An 11497-nucleotide genomic window follows, 5' to 3' on the forward strand; every position below is an offset into this window, starting at 1 on the left:
GCAAAATACCGCAGCGGAGTCGAGTGGGGCCCACTGGAAATCCATTGGAGGAAATCAATGAGACGTCGATGTGTCCCAGTGGCAGTGCAGTGTGAGTGCAGTGCATGGCATCACGCGCGCACGGATACCGGTACTTGACTTCGTGTGTTGTTTTGTCTGTCCATACCATAGCCTAGCGACTGTCATTATCACAACTCATGCACTTGCAAGTACATGTAACAGCTTAGTTGCATAGTGCGTCGGCAGAAAAGGAGGTGACGCGTCGACGAAGGATCTGTTGCTTGCATGCCATATTCATCTCCATCTATATCTCCGATGATTCGGCCGGCTCGATTTTAGTTCCCAACACGCCGAGTTCCGTTGGTAGAATTGTGGACTGTACTAGTCTGTAGTGGAATGATGCTGAGCAGTATGGACGGTGGATTCTACTTGCTAGGAATCACACCAGACTCCACACGATGCTAATGGCGCTGACGGGTATTGTTCAATCATCGCCCAAGTGCAAATCCGACTGTCGACGGATCGCAGTCTCCGACTAACGACTAGTACACAGTCACCATGGTCACTGTAAAGTAAAATGCGGAGGTCGTGCCTCAAAACATCGGTTTTGACAAGCAAGCCCTGGTATCTACGGAGATTCGACGTGGCGCCATGGTGTGTGTGACCTGCTCGAGTTCATCAGAGAGGGGAGGACCGCACGGATGTTCAGCCCTAGGCCAGGGTATAATGGTTATCATGTCAACAATGGTCAACGTCCACTCAGCATTGACAACCTGGCCTTACACGCAGCCGACAGCCTGTGTCAACGAGTCATGTGGGACGTCAGTCCGGTCGCCATCTGCGTCTACGTGGGTGGACAAAATACCAAGATCAGTACGGACTTCAGTAGCGGTACGTGATGTCCAGAACTACATGATTGTACATCATTCTAATCTATCATGTCTAGTCTGTCTACTGGAATCTGTCCTGTTTGTAGATCTACAATACCACATGACTGTACAGTCATGCTGCCCTGGGGCGACAACGCACTAGCAGTATAGCAGCGGTGGTGGACCCCGTTCCAGCAGGCATTGCACTGACTGTGAACTGACTGAGTCTGTGCATGAGCATGTGTGCGGTGGGCCATGCATGGTGACGTGATAAGATTCATTATGATAATAATAATAATTATAAATTGTCATTTTTAAATAACATGGAGCATTGCCAAGTCAACTCGAGTGTCTACAACAAACTACGACTGCCACTAATGCTACAGTCAGACCTCGCTTATTCGATCCTCTTTTATCCAGATCCCTCGCCGTCCGGAAGAAAAGAGCTGCCGGATTACATTTTTACAGCATACGTGATGCATCCAGCATAAACGACGTTCGCCTATCCGGTTCCCTTGCCTATCCGGATATTTTTTTGTGGAAAACGGATGTGTGTGATTAACCCCCATCAAAAATTTGATAATAATAATAATAATTGAATCGTTTGCAGGCAACCTGCCTACACTCAAGAGAGCACTGCATTTCACACAAATCCATTGGTATCGTTACAACGTTTCGGTCTTTATGACCATCATCAGGAATGAAGTGGACATGGAAAGAACAGCAGTATAAAAGAAGGAGGCAAGCAAGCAAAGCGCGGTACATAGTGACAGCGCGCGTAGAGAAGTGCAAAGCACGCCATGGCGGGTGTGCATTACTACATGTACATGACAACACAAGCACAAACGGCGAGGAAAGTAGATACTGCGCTACAGCAGTGATACACGCCCAGTTCCAGTCTCACACCACCAGTGAGGTGTGTAGAGCCCCGCGCCACTCGCAGTAAATAACAGCTGTATTCAATGCCGGCAAAGCGCACAGGTCAGTACAACAACATCCCATGCATGATGCTAAAGGTAGCTGAGCAAGAAAGAATAGATGATTGCAGACCATGGTAGAATGTGGAAGAGCATACTCCATAAAAGGTGGTAGCCAAGCTCTTCCACATTCTACCATGGTCTGCAATCATCTATTCTTTCTTGCTCAGCTACCTTTAGCATCATGCATGGGATGTTGTTGTACTGACCTGTGCGCTTTGCCGGCATTGAATACAGCTGTTATTTACTGCGAGTGGCGCGGGGCTCTACACACCTCACTGGTGGTGTGAGACTGGAACTGGGCTTGTATCACTGCTGTAGCGCAGTATCTACTTTCCTCGCCGTTTGTGCTTGTGTTGTCATGTACATGTAGTAATGCACACCCGCCATGACGTGCTTTGCACTTCTCTACGCGCGCTGTTACTATGTACCGCGCTTTGCTTGCTTGCCTCCTTCTTTTATACTGCTGTTCTTTCCATGTCCACTTCATTCCTGATGATGGTCATAAAGACCGAAACGTTGTAACGATACCAATGGATTCGTGTGAAATGCAGTGCTCTCTTGAGTGTAGGCAGGTTGCCTGCAAACGATTCAAGTATAATGAAGCTGCGTGAAGTGTCCTTTAAAATTTTGAAATAATAATAATAATAATAATAAAAGTAAGGTCTGGCTGCAATTGGTAACCATGGGAACAACCCAACATTAATGCTACTAGTACCGTCAAGTACCGCCAGAGCGCCCCACCATCTCGTCCTTTCGTGGTTGTATTGTGGAGGTGATCTCCTGCCTGTAGGTCACACGACACGAACCCTGTACACATATTACACATTCTGCAGTAAATCCGTACTCCATTTACCTTCAAGCGGCCACGAACTCCACACAAAAACCGGCCAAGTGTGACCTTAGCTTAGCAGGTTCTCATGCTGTACAAACTTCGTTGCACTCTGCCACACGCCATGATTTTCCTTTCCTTGGCTGTAAAATCAAGGTGGGGGCGCTCTGACGGGGCTTTACGGTAATACAGTCGTCCCTCTCTAATCCGGCACTTTATAAACCAGCACCCTCTATAAACCAGCACAATTTTCAGTAGCCAAAATAATGTCCTCTTCATGCACATTGCAGCAGTAGATCAGATTTGTTAATCCAGCACCCTCCCTAATCCAGCAGATTTCCGTGGCACAAATGGTGCCGGATTATAGAGGGACCACTGTATTACTATGTGTGGTCTGTAAGATCTACTAGCACTACCAGCCCATACCGTGGGAACAATAATTGTATTATTACAAGAACCAGTTGGCGGCATTCATCCAGTATGCTGGTGCTGTGTGGATGACAATGACGGTGACTGATGCTCTGCTGCATGCACTGCCTGCAACTACGGCCACTCCGCTCCATGGCTGCTGTCCATGCTGCTGTGTATGTACCGTATGATGTGCTATGTGCTCTTGCATGGTGTTGTTGTTGTTATTTATAGTGTTGTTGTTTTTGTTGTTGTTGCTGTTGCTGCTGCTCTTCCATTCTATGTAGGCGTGTGCACTTTCATTTATAAAAATACGTAGGTGCGAGCAAGACTGAGACTCCAGGAAGCTGCGGACAAGGCTACACAGTAAAGTAAGACATTGCCGGTGTTTGGATAGTGCGTGACGGTGTGTGTGTGTGTGTATGTGTGTGTGTGTGTACATGTGTATGTGTGTGTGTGTGTCCACAAGTACGTACGTGGACTACCCACTCATATTGTGGCCGAAGACCTTTACTTGCCATGTGTACAGCTCGTAGTGGTGTGAGGTCTTGCCAGAGCCCTCAGTATGTACATGGTAACAGTTATTTGATAAGCCTTGTTTCGTTGAAAACACATTGTTTGGTTGACAGCATGTAACATGGGGAGGATGCACTGTGTTCGGAAACAATGGCCCTTACTACAACCTCCACGGTTGGCAGAGTCCCCGTATTGCATGGGACTATTTGAACCGTATGGGGATTAGCCCTGGGTCTGACCCTCATATTACTAGGGAGTTGTTTGAGTATTCTTGTTTTTGCTATTGTACTGTCTGTCGTGTATTCTTCGCTCGTTCTTGGATGTCACCTCCACGGTTGGCAGAGTACCGGTATTGCATGGGACTATTTGAACCGTATGGGGATTACTGCGGCCCTGGTTCTGACCCTCATATTACTAGGGAGTTGTTTGAGTCTTCTTGTTTTTGCTAGTGTACTGTCAGTCGTGTATTCTTCGCTCGTTCTTGGATGTCAGTCATGCGTAAATCCTCTTGATACTTAGCCCTTTTCGCGTCGGGACATCACCGACCTCGTCTACAGAGAGCACCTTCTTACGACAGTGTCCTGGTGGTGACAGTGACTGTTGTCAGCTGACGAACTGAGAGAAGGACGCCATGGGCAGAAGTTGGAGAAATAAAGAAAAGGGTATAAAAGAAAAGAAAGCCCAGGATCTTCCACTTTCCCGACGACCGTCCTGGTCACCCTATTTCTGTAGCGCCCCATCATAAACACCTTGGCATTGTCATAGATTTCGCCCTCTCCTGGTCTTACCATGCTGACCATGTGTCCACACGCGTATGCCGATCTGTCGGCATAATGACAAGTCACTTCTCCCATTTGCACCACAATTGCCAGATTAATTTTTATAAATTATACATTCTCCCCCTCTTCACATGTGGCTTCCCTGCTTGGTCCACCATTAACAAAACCCAAATCGCAAAATTAGAAGTTCTTTATCGCCGTATACCGTGCATAATATTTTCGTACTGATCGTTACATCTTAAATCCAGACTTGTATGCTGCTGCATCCACTACCACCTTGCAACGCTACCTTGCCAATGATGCTTCCAAGTGCACCCTGGTTCATTGCATTTTTCTTGACCAGCACCCTCAGCTCATTTTCAGTCACTTAATTGGTTTAAGTCGGGTGGTACCAACCCGAAGCCGCGTCCGTCTCCCCCTAGCTAGATCTACCCTATTCCGTAAATTCCCCTTTCGTTTCCTCCAACTCCACGTGGCTCCAACTGCCTCCCAGTGTTAGGCAAGCTCCAGACATACCCAAATTCCGTACCCTCGTCAGACAGCACTTCAGTATCTTCCAGTAAACAAAATCATAGTCACCACTTCGGCTGCATAGCTCGCTGGGCATCCCATTGCTTTGTAACTTGCGAATCCCTACCCCTTTGCATACGTGCCATTCTTTTCTCTTTTTTCTCTTCTTCCGTGGTTGGTCTCACCCTCTCTTCAATTCAATTGGCTGTCTTGACATGCTACGAGTTGCAGAAATAAATAAATCAATAAATAAATAAGAAGAGCAAACATAACAGAAACAATAAAGAACCAACGCTGAAAGGTTAAAAAGGATTTTTTTAAAGTATCAAGAGTATTTACGCAGGACTAACATCCAAGAACGAGCAAAGAATATACGACTGACAGTACTAAAAACAAAACAAGAAGACTCAAACAACTCCCTAATATAATGAGGGTCAGAACCAGGGCTAACCCCCATACGGTTCACATGGTCCCAATACCGGGACTCTGCCAACCGTGGAGGATGTAGTTTGGTTTCCGAACACAGTGCGTCCTCCGCCTTGTAACACATTTACATGCTGTCAACCAAACATGTATGCACATGTATGACCACACATGGCACAGACAACAGAGGTGCTTAGCAGCTACTTCGAAGTAGCTACATTGGTATGTGATGGCCAGGGGGGAGGGGGGGGGGGGGGGGCAATACCTGTATTTCAGGGGAGGGGGTACATGTACCGGCGCTGAGTGTCTTGATCTGTGGAGGAACTGGGATATAATGCCAGAGAATCAAGAGACAATTGCGATATTTCTTCGTTGTGTTTTAGTTCAAATCCATAATCCAAGAGCGTCCTAAAACGGCCACTGACTTCCAACTACCAATGTGTTAGGTGCCTCCTCCCGTACAATCTTACCTACAACCTTTCCTAAGCTGGCCGGCCTGCATGCACCCGTACTACATCATACTCACCTTTCGTTTCGTTGGCCTGGGTAGCTACTTGCGCGCCCATGTTTGCCATAGCTACCCAGGCCCTTTATATTATGTTGTTTCTCAGTCGAGCTCTCTCACCAATAATCTCGCTCTCCTCAACGTAGTCGTTCGTTCGTCTTGGTCTCTTGTCTGGTCGTCTATAATAAATGTCGCTCCCAATAACTTGTTCCCGTTGTCCGTTTTAATGTCTGGAGAAGGTGTCGTCAGTCATCCTTCTTCGGACTCAACAAATGGAAAAGCAAGCCCTTGTCTTCCAAGGACAAAACAGCAAAAGGGGCCCGCCAGCCAGAAAAGGATACGGGAAATAAATGTGGAATACTACCGTACTGCGCAGTAGAGCGCAGGAGAACCGCACGTGCGGGTACGTGACATTATGCCACCAAAAAGGAAGTGTGAGCATGACTAAAGTACGATTTATGCTAAAGTTCAAGGTGACAGAACACGTGCAGCGCTACACCGTAGCCGTGTACCATGTGGAAGCAAACAGAAATAGAGGAGACACGTGATAGCAGACATGAACTCAGGGTCAAACTGATAAGCGCATAACGTGAATGCTCGTGTTGTACAGTCGTCCCTCTCTAATCCGGCACTTTATAATCCAGCACCCTCGATAAACCAGCACAATTTTCAGTAGCCAAATGTCCTCTTCATGCACATTGCAGCAGTAGATCAGATTTGTTAATCCAGCACCCTCCCTAATCCAGCAGATTTCCGTGGCACAAATGGTGCCGGATTATAGAGGGACCACTGTAGTTGTAAGTCTAACATTACTTCTCCATCACTGCATCAGCTCAACCGCCACCACTGGACTGCCTTTTTACACTCTTTTTATTGACGAGTAACCAAGAACACGGAAAACGACTACATCTTGACAAGACGACAGACCAAAGACTAGCTCACACAGTTTCGCGCATGCGCACAACACCACCAACCAATGACACGTGTCCACAGCGACCAAGACGAAACAAACACGTGACACCAAATCTACCACACTCGTATTATGGAGACAAGAGAAAGACACAGAGCTCAGTGTGTACCAAGTACTACACACTATACCCGTAGTACACTTGAATGTCACGACGACACTGGCTATGGTCATGTTGACATTGATCTGAAATCTCCCTTAGTCCTGCGCTCGGGCTCACTTTCATGCCGTGAAATGTCTCAGCTCTCTGCATGGCAGTTTTGTGCTAAATTGCGCGCGTCTGACGGTTCATTAACTCGTAACTTGGACCCACATGTTCATCTTAACACAGGTCTACTCTTATTTTGTTTTAAATCATTGGACGGCATGTACTTCAAATTCAGAATCCCCTTATTCTGGCAACTTGTGTGTGCTGATCTGCAGATACTGTTGTAATCTCCAAGTGGCAGTTACTGATGGCAACGCTAAAGTTAATGCGGCATCCCAACAACCGGGCTGATACATCACTCGGTACTGGTGCTGCACACAATGTGAGGAACATGTAGAACACGACAGTACATGCGTTCTAAAAGGGGAAGTTAAGCCTAAAATCAAATGTTCACCAGTTGTAGTCTTCGGGCTGCTGAATCGATTGGTCTTGGTCCGAGGAAGCTGAGACGCTCCCTTCCTCCTTTATTCCCAATCGAACTCGCACACTTCAACCGAAACCGGGCTGGGCGACTGTGCCCTACTAGATGGGGATTTGTATGCCGCACAATGTCACTAAAAGTGCCATTTCGTTCTCATAAAAGCACGGATGACCGTAAGTGGCCTATATGTTGCGATTGGCCCATATGTTGTAGACTTTTGGACGCTGAGTCGACTGGTTTTGGTCCGAAAAGGCTGCGATGCAGTGTTCGGGCCTTATTCCCAATCGAACATGGTTGAACAAGCGATCACATGCTCCTGTGTACACCAGCCACCTGGTCATCGCACCAGTCCTGCAGTGCAGGGTACAACTTACAGCCTGTTTGGGTGCATTCCTGTCACTCGAGTTAAACCTTGGTGTGAAAGTAAGTTGTCGCCTGCTAGCGCGGTGACCAGGTGACTGGTGTACGCAGGAGCACGTGACCGCTTGTTCAACCATGTTCGATTGGGAATAAGGCCCGAACGCTGCATCGCAGCCTTTTCGGACCAAAACCAGTCGACTCAGCGTCCAAAAGACTTCAACGTATGGGCCAATCGCGGTCATCCGTGCTTTTATAAGAACAAATTGGCTCTTTTAGTGACATTTCGCATACAAATCCCCACCTAGTAGGGCGCAGTCACCCAGTTTCGGTTGAAGTGCACGAGCTCGAGTGGGAATAAAGGAGGAAGGGTGCGTCTCAGCTACCTAGGACCGAGACCATTCGACTCGGCACCCGGAAGACAACAACTGGTGAACATTTGATTTTAGGCTTAACTTCCCCTTTAAATCTGGAAATCTAGCCTGGATTGTTCTAAATTTTGTGCTAATTTCCAGCCTATGTGTTCCTTGGCGAAGTGTTCTTTGGCGCCAGATCTTACTGTAGGCTTTTAATTTGTATTAAGTTTGTATATGTACAGTCGACCTACCCTTATAACGATAACCTCTATAACGATATTACCCTTATAACGATATTTTTCTGCCGCAGACATCGGCTGCTCTGGCTGGGCCATGTTGTTCGCGAAGGACGTAACTCAGCGTCCTACCAAGCACTGGAGATGGCAATTAATACCCGGGACATCAAGCGCCCACGTGGCCGACCCCATCTCAGATGGATTGACAATATTAAAAATGATCTAAAGCACGCCAATATTGATATTTCTGACTGTCAAAAGTTTGAACTGGCTCTAGACAAGAAAAAATGGCTGATGCTTGTGGAAAAATGTGCTGCGTTTGCGTAGTTGTTCTTACTGCGATACGTTCTAACAATAATGAGATGCCTTTTGTTGGCTCTTCTGCCTGGATTTCGTTGACAGATGCGTTAAAGCCCATGGATCCTTCCATGAGTGACATGCGAACTGTAACTATTATTATTATTCTGCCAAACCTAATCACTCCATTGACTTTTGTATACAGTGGCTTACCGGTACCTATATATAATAGGGCTTGAAAGTGCTACGTCACAGCATAGCAACAATTTCAAAAATTCAAAAATTGGATCCACTTGGATCCAGTTTTTGTATGGATCCAAGCACATTTCAAGCCGTCTTACTCACAGCAAGGTGATGTAACCAGTGAAACTGACTGATTTGGCTACTGGGGGCGGGGTTACAACTGGTGGCGAAGTAAAAGTCACCCGTGCATACGACATGAGTGGGTTGCTATGCACCCACATACTGAGGCAATAGCAAAGTCACACCTTAGTGGATCCAAAATAGAAATCTGATGTCAACTTAGTACTCCCTGGCCGTTTTTGACGTCATCACTTTCAAGCCCTATAACAATATTGCTATAACGATATAAAATGGGCTGACCAATCGACATTTTTATAACAACATCTAGCAGGGAATATACATGTACACTGTACATGTATGTATAGAGCCCACTATCCAGGTAGGGCAAGCTTCACTTGATAAGTCGCTGGGACATGTTGAAACACAATGGTGGGCACCTTGCTGTGTATAAAAAATAAAAATTATACTGCGCATATACATGTACGTCAGTTTTTTATTCTATAAAGAGTGTAAAAAATGAACAAAACCATGCATTATGTGACGTACATGTACATGTACATGTATGTGTGTGAAATGAACCAGTTATTACGGCATACATGGGCATGCATTGCATGGTACCTGACCTTTGTCGGCTTTGACGCCCATCGCCGGAGGCGATGATAGCAATGCTACGGCAGAAGCCATAGCAACTTGTGCTGGGATTACACCATTCAACAGCTTGCAAGGCTGCAGAATTGACCGCATGGTACACCATGGTACACGTACACTGACACTGTCGACATGACTGTCATGGCTTTTTGTAAACTGTCTACCATGCATGGTCTAGCTACGTAGCCTAGGTCTGTATCTTGTTGCGCCGTATACCTGCAGAAGGCATGATCGGGTTGCGCCGCCGCGCAGATCGCGTTGTCCGATCGATCAGGCAGGACTGTGTAGTCTGTACTGTACTGTCTGTAGTGTTACTAGTGTACGTGTATGCAGTATGGACGCGTGCACCGCGTACCGGTGGCGGACCACAGCCGGCCATGGCCCATGCCACCTAGCCAGCCTGCTCAATGAAATCCGATCTAGTGAGTCAGCGCCCTCACTACTACTACGACATGACCTGATGACTGTATGTAGTCTTGTACATGTACTTGTAGATCTGCCTCGCAGGTCTGCCATGCCCATCGGCTGTAGCGCTAAAGTGCACCGTGTGCGTGTATCAGGTGTATGTGACTTTCGCAATCGGATTTCATTTCGCAGGTGCTAGCGCTGGGCAGTCAGTTTCAGTAAAATAGCGTGGCGGCGAGTGGTGGTGCGATGTATGCGCGATGTATGCGAAGGACTGTCTGTCAGTGTGGCTCTGTACTACATGTACGTCGTTACGTCTGTAGCGGACAAGGAAATCCAGTTGATTGACCGGGGACAGCGCCCTCACTACGCTGCGTGCAGTGCACATGTTGATCCGATCCGACCAGCGCACTGCAGCGCATAAATGCATGTGCGTACCGCTTATCCACGGCTGCATGACCAGCGCCCTGGGGCCGCTAGACGTGCGACCGGATTTCCATGTCCACGACATGTCGACAGTAGATCTAGCATGTGTATGTATGTAGGTATGTAGGTATGCTACATCATACATGTACATGACATACGGTTGCTATCGACGTCATTCGACTGGCGCTGTCGATGTCTAGCTAGCTAGGTCTGGCGACAGCCTACAGGCTGTCTTCCACTTGCGACCTAGTGCAGTATGACGTACTACTACTACTGCTAGTGTGGTATGCAGTGGTACATGGTAGTGCAGCCTCCTCAGTCCTCACTCCTCACTCCCTGTACAGACTCACTCAGTCCACATGATCGTGCCTAGCCTAGGCACGATCGCCTTCACTTCTCAGCATTACGTAGCAGTGGGCTCAGGTCAGGCGTAGGTCGATCTACGCGTCGAGGTGGCTCTATCTACACGGTCACTACTGAGTACTACTAGTACTAGTACTGTCTGCAGTATCCCAGGGCCAGGCCCACTGTACCATATACTGTAGGATGGCAGTGCTAGCGGTATCTAGTGCCGTAGATGTAGTGCCATCAAGTACGAGTGGTCACTGGTAGATCTACATGGTAGTAGATCCGTCAAAAACGATGGCTATGTACACTGCCTGTCTGTTGCAGTCCGGCGAGGGCCGCAAACACTCAACGCTACTGACAACACAGACTCGGTTCGCCACTGCAACACTAACAACAGGATACACAGCCTACAGTACTGTCAGTAGGCTACACTACAGGGGTACAGTCATCATAGATCTACGCTGTATACTGTACATGTACCGACTACGCAGTCGCTAGCACTCGTCAGCAGCCGGATGTGTGCTGAGGCATGCCATGCCAGCCACAGATACTGATTCTGTACAAGTCTGCACAGACTACCGGTAGCTGCTGAGCGGGTCCACTCTGTACAGTACAGACTAACACAGTCCACAGCTTGTCACAGCTGGTCACATAATCATTACTAGTACTACTAATTATTTATAGTGTACATAGCAGATCCCGTTGA

At 47.4% G+C, this 11497-nt stretch overlaps 1 long non-coding RNA gene across 1 annotated transcript; it reads left to right on the forward strand.

Annotated features, from left to right (window-relative positions):
• The first annotated feature begins 124 nt into the window (after positions 1 to 124).
• Positions 125 to 8989, forward strand: LOC135814217 (uncharacterized). The gene is made up of 4 exons (XR_010553164.1): positions 125 to 891; positions 3374 to 3457; positions 7210 to 7316; positions 8439 to 8989. It is a non-coding gene; the product is annotated as an uncharacterized LOC135814217 (long non-coding RNA).
• The last annotated feature ends 2508 nt before the right edge of the window (positions 8990 to 11497 follow it).

This window comes from Sycon ciliatum, chromosome 1, assembly GCF_964019385.1.
Source record: "Sycon ciliatum chromosome 1, ocSycCili1.1, whole genome shotgun sequence".
NCBI classification, from domain to species: domain Eukaryota; kingdom Metazoa; phylum Porifera; class Calcarea; order Leucosolenida; family Sycettidae; genus Sycon; species Sycon ciliatum.